Source organism: Phaseolus vulgaris, chromosome 3 (genome assembly GCF_051622355.1).
Source record: "Phaseolus vulgaris cultivar YP4 chromosome 3, ASM5162235v1, whole genome shotgun sequence".
In the NCBI taxonomy this organism is placed as follows: domain Eukaryota; kingdom Viridiplantae; phylum Streptophyta; class Magnoliopsida; order Fabales; family Fabaceae; genus Phaseolus; species Phaseolus vulgaris.
In genome coordinates, this window is record NC_143500.1 from 33,512,729 (window position 1) to 33,518,728 (window position 6,000).

Below are 6,000 nucleotides of genomic sequence, written 5' to 3' on the forward strand. Positions count from 1 at the left end.
ACTTGTGACATAACATTCACGAGCAACTTTATGATCTACATGGATCGTGACGATATCTCCAGCCGTTGATGGAAATTTCATAGCTAAGTGAAGAGTGGAGACTATCGCCTTAAGACGATTTATGGACGATCGTCCAAGCAATATGTTATAAGATGTATTTGCATTAACCAACAAATACCTAATCTTTTTGGTTTTGCTCAAACTCCCCTCTTCCCCGAATATAGTGCATAGGTCAATGAATCCTCTGGTATCCACATGTTCGCCTGAGAATCTGACAATCTGTTCGTCATACAGTTGGATTTCTGTTTCTGGAATCCTCATCTTCTTAAAAGTTCTCCAGTAAAGGATATCTACCGAGCTACCTTGATCCATTAGGACCTTAGTGATTGCAAACTTGTCTATTTCTACTATGATTACCATGGGATCGTCCTGTGCTGGGTCTATTGCAATGAAATCATTGTTGGTAAAAGTAATCGAGGCCATCCTTGGTCGGTTCTAGGTGGATGTGGAATGGGCCGACTGGATGGCCCAAAGGTGCTTCTTTCTAGTAGAGTTAGAGCATTTGCCTCCTGCAAAACCTCCAGAAATAGTGTTAATAACCTCTTGGACCCTACATCTGGTCCGGTTGTTCCTTTCAGAACTTTCACTTTGTGGTCGCGTCCTCTTTACTGGACTTTCACTTCGTCTTTGTCTCATTGGACGTTGGTTGTCATCACGTAGGCTTGAGTCTCCCCGTCCGGACCGATCATAGTTTTCTCTTTGCCCTTTAGGTGGATACCGATCCCTCTGTGGGGATCGATACATGCTGATATCGGTCTAGATGAATCTTTGAAAATGGCTAGCACCCTTCATTCGTATTGTTGGTAAAAGTTCTTCTATTTTATCTTTCAATGCCTAGCACCCTTCATTCGTATGGTCGTAGTTACCGTGGTACTGGCAACGTTTAGAAGTATCTGCATTTTTTGGAGTTTGTGATTGTTTGTGGGTCGAGATGAGCTCGACCTGCAATGCCTCGTCCAAGATTCGTCTCCTCGGGACGGTAAAAGGTGTAAGAAATCGGGGACCCTGATTTTCTCTAAATCGGTTCGATCGGACCAACTTGGTAGGGGTCGATTGCTTTTGTCTTTTTCCTTTTCTTTCCCTTTCTTGGCACCTTTAGATTGATGAATTTTGTGATAATCAATATGTTCCTCTATTTGCATGAATTTAGTGACACGGTTCCTCAACTCGTCTATATTTTTGGTTGGTCGCTTGATTAAGCTTTCGATAAATCGTCCAGGAAGGATTGTCCCGACCAGATGATGCATGGCTATCTCGGGCATCAAATTTCTAATACCCATGCATACTTTGTTGAATCTATCCATGAATGCTTGTAAGGACTCCCCATTTTCTTGTTTCACATTAAGAAGGGACATAAATGAAGTGTGATGTGGTCGGCTCGTTGCATATTACATAATGAACTTCAGTGTTAAGACTTTAAAATTTCCCATGGAGTTGGGAGGAAGACCAGTGAACCAACCTAGTAGTCCCTCTTGTTGAGAGGTAGGGAAGAGCTTACACCATACTGACTTGTTGGTTGTGTATAAGGTCATATGCGTCTTAAAGACATTCAATTGTTCGTCCGGATCGGTGGAACCATCATATAGTTTGATAGCTAGCCCTTTCCACTTAGGAGGAAGTGGTGTGTCGATTATCTCATCTATGAATGGGTGTCCTCTCGGGTCCTCTTCATCGTCTAAGGCAGGATTGTTAATGGAACTTTAATGAGTTTGATGAGTTTGAAGAGTGGGAGGAGGTTGGTGAGTTTGAGGAGTTGGATGGGTTTGATGTGTTTGAGGGACGGTCGACGGTGCTCAGGATTGTTCTTCATGTTCCTGTCCATTTGTTGTAAATGTTGAATATAGGCTTTGATGTCTCCAAATCCAAGAAGATTGCTTGAAGACTTTGCTGCTGCTTTGTGTGTGGGTTTTGTGTAGTTTGAATTAAATCCACTCATAGATTTGATCCAAGGTTGTTTGATTCAAGTTCTTTTGAATAAAGATGTTTTCTAAAGAAAGTGGAAAATCAACTTGTTGAATTGTCGTTTCAACCGGTTGTTTTACACTTAGTGTTTTTGAAAAGAAATTAAAAAAGCTTGCAATTGGTTGACTTTGTTGTCAAGCCAATTCAACCGATTGTTTCGTGTTTTCAATCTGTTGATTTTTGAAAATTCTTAACAAAATTAAGTTGGACTGATTTAATATGTTATGTTTATTTTAAAACTGATTTGGCTTTTGCATTAAATATTTTAACAACTGATTGGAGTATATATAATTTGTTTTATGCTCTTGGTTGTTATTGATTTCATGAGAATACTTTTCAAATCAATTTTTTCCAAGATTGCTTCAAGCTTTAAATTCTTTCTAAGAGTGGAATATGTTTGCTTTGTACTTCTTCTAATCAATATGAGCTTGTATAAAGTGTTATCATTCCCTTTCTCTCTTGACCATTGTATTTCTGTAAGAACTGTTGGTGTGCAGATTCAGAGAGTGTTCTGAATTTTATGGTGTGATTGCCAAAGGTGGTGTGTTCTTGAAGGGTTCAAGATCACCATTTTGGTGTGTGTGTTGTAATCAGAGTGTTTGATTGCTTATTGGAATACTCAGAGGTTTTCTGGGGACTGGATGTAGCTCTTAACTAAGAGTTAACCAATATAAATTTCCAGAGTGAATCTTTCTATCCCTTATCTCTTTAATTATGTTTTTGCTTGAAGTTTATAATTGCTACTATAAACAATCGATTATTTCGCAAAAACAACTGGTCGATTTTCTCCTGTTAAGTGAAAAACAATTTTTAAATTAGCTTAACAAATTTCTAATTGATTGATTCTCATTGGCTTTCACTATACCTTCAAAACTTGCGAAAATCTTTCAAAAACAATTCACCCCCCTCTTGTTTAAGGCCTACAATTCTAACAGTAAATACTTATTTTGCTCTTTCAAAAGAGACATCTCCTCCTCATATCGGCGTCGATTCTCCTCATTGCGTAATTGATCAGCAATGCCTTTTTGTCGTAATTCCTCCATTTGTGTCTAGAGGGCCTAGATCATAGTTGTCTACTCATCTGCCATGCGGTCGTTGTTAGCATTATTCCTTGTTGACACCATCGGTGTTGGTTGTTACTTGCCACTGAAAGTTGAATGCTACCACGACCCCATGGTGTGCGCCAACTGTACCTGTATAGGCTGATGGGCCCAGATAGTACCTGTGACTAGATGTACAATTGTTGACGTGACGACGATCTTCAAATTTCTTTAAGCCTCCTTCCTTCAATATTGATGCTCGGTCGGTCGGGGGAGTACCTATGATTGCACTCCGACGCTCAAGTCAATGCTCTGATTTAGGTGTATCTTAGCAGAATGTAAGAAACGTACCTTATTCCTCAACAAAGAACTCTATTTATAGTATTGGTTCATGAGCCCTAACTTTGATGGGTCGAATGTCAGTTATGAACTTACACATAGTGATCCCTTAATACTAGGAACATGTATATCTCAGTTAATCAGTTTTATCTGTTAGAAATATTTTTCGTATATTTCAGACTGTGGGTTAACTCATTCAACGTCATCATAATTGTTGCTACTTATCACGTTTATGTCCTTCAACTTGAACGGTCGGTTATATGGACCGAGACTAGTCCGCTCGGTACCGATCGGTACAATTGCTCCATCACGCCACCGCTACACATCGAACAACATCTTCATTCTCCATCACCCTTGTACTCTTCAAGAGGGAGAAGAAGAGAGATAGGAAAAAAACTCGTTCTCGATAGAGATGCCAATTAGGTAGGCCAACACGAGTTTGTTGTCTCGTCTCTATCTTGTACTCATTGCATTTCAGTTCTAAGTATTAATTAAATAATTTTTAAAAGATAAAAATTATAGTAAAATAATTATTTATCAAATATTTAATGTTAAAAAGATACATATTTTTTTTTATTTCTATATCAAATATTAATAAAAAAAATTATAGTTATATACATATCAAATAATAGTTGAATTAAAGTCAAATAATTATAGAATAGAGTAAGAATAATTAAATGTATGATATAAAAGTAAGTTACCAAACTAAAAATAAAAGTTGATATAAGTTTTTTAAATTTTCTAATAAATTAAATATATTTGAATAATTTAAAATGAGAATGAGTATATATTGGGATGAGTATGGAATGAGGATGTGATATATAAAAATCTGGAATTTCCTGTTAAGATTGAGACTATGGGATGAGTTCATTTATCATTTCTAATGAGAGTTTAAGTAGTTAAAATAAAAAAAATAACACAAGATATTATATTTTTAAGTATTAGAAGTAATTTATGACCTCATTATCACTACAAGATATTTTTTTATATATATTTGATAGCACCGGTACCAGAAGTATTATAAATTGAAACATGAGATAATACAATACTATATCCAAATATTTGAGCGGAGCAAGTGACACGTGGTGGCGATTGGGCAGACGCACAGTAGTGGCCGTTTGTGCGGTGGTCGACGGCCGTTGGGTGGTGTGGAATTAGGCTGTCTTTATGATTTAGGTTATAAGGTTTTTTTCTTGTTTATTGGGGGAAGAAGGGCTCCAAATAAAATTTATTTTTAATTGAGGTGAAGGTAGGTTGCAGAATACAATATGGGCTGCATAATACAATATGGGGGCAGTTTCTTCCTACACTCCTACCTTTTTCTTCCTGCACCCCACATTACATATGGATTTATCCCATGTACTTTTTTTTATTTAATTATATTTGTAATATGTTAGATTTTATCCGTATGTAGAGATTTTTTATTTAAATTTTTAATACTTTACGTACAAATTATATCTGCATATAACAATTTTTGTTTTTTATTTATGTTTGTAATAGGTTACATACAAATTTTATCGGTATGTAAGAGTTTCTGGTTTTTTAATAAAATTTTAATATTATGGAAGGATTTCTGCTTCATGACGCCAAAATTACATATATATTATATTCATATTTAACTATCCTTGGTTTACAAATGAAAAAAAATTGTATATAATATCTATTTACTGAATGAGATCCGTATGTAAATATTCATATATAATCTTTATTTTGATATAAATATGAATATGTATGTAATAATCGTATGTAAATCTTTAATTTTTTGTATGTATAAACTCTTAAATTTTATATAATTTAATTTATAAGCTTTACAAACGAAGTATACTTGAATGGAGAGAACATTCAGGAAACAGAAGGTATAAGGTATGATAAAATATTTGTTATCAAAATAAAAAAATTAAAGAGAAAAAATGGTTCTTGCATTATAATAGTATTACAAGATTGAAATGTGGTTGAGGGTACCCTTATGAATGAGGTTTGTCCTTGCATAAAACAGTATATGGTCGCAATCAGCAAAGTACCCTTTTTCAGAGTGTTTCGAGAGTCGGTGGCACTGAAGTGGGTATTCATGCAAACATGTTTCCCTCATATTTCTCTTTCGTACTGTGGAAACCATGCAACACAATAATGTCTCCATGCAAATCTTTCATACTCTGCACCACTTCATAATGCTTACAAAACAATGTACAAGATCTTTGAAATAGCATCATATGCATTCACATCTCATTAATTGCTTCACATGCTTTTCATTAAGTCACACTCCTTACCTAACACGGAAATTTATCAACGTAACAACTTGTGATTAGCTAATGTTTTTATGTTCACAAAGTTAATACACAATCATTTCTGGTTGTATTATATAGTATATCTAAATAGGTTTGGATTTAATTGTATGCCATTTTGCCGAAAGGACACGCTAATGCTTTGTTTATTTTAAGAAGCCTAAAATGGTGGAAATAAAAAAACAGAACATGAGAAAAATAAGGTTGGTTGAATTAATGGAAAGAAAGTGAGAAGTAAAAGAAAAAGTGTTAAGATATGTGTTAATAAGGAATGATATTTTTTTTTTTTTCGTAATTTCTCATTTGGGTTATTTTTT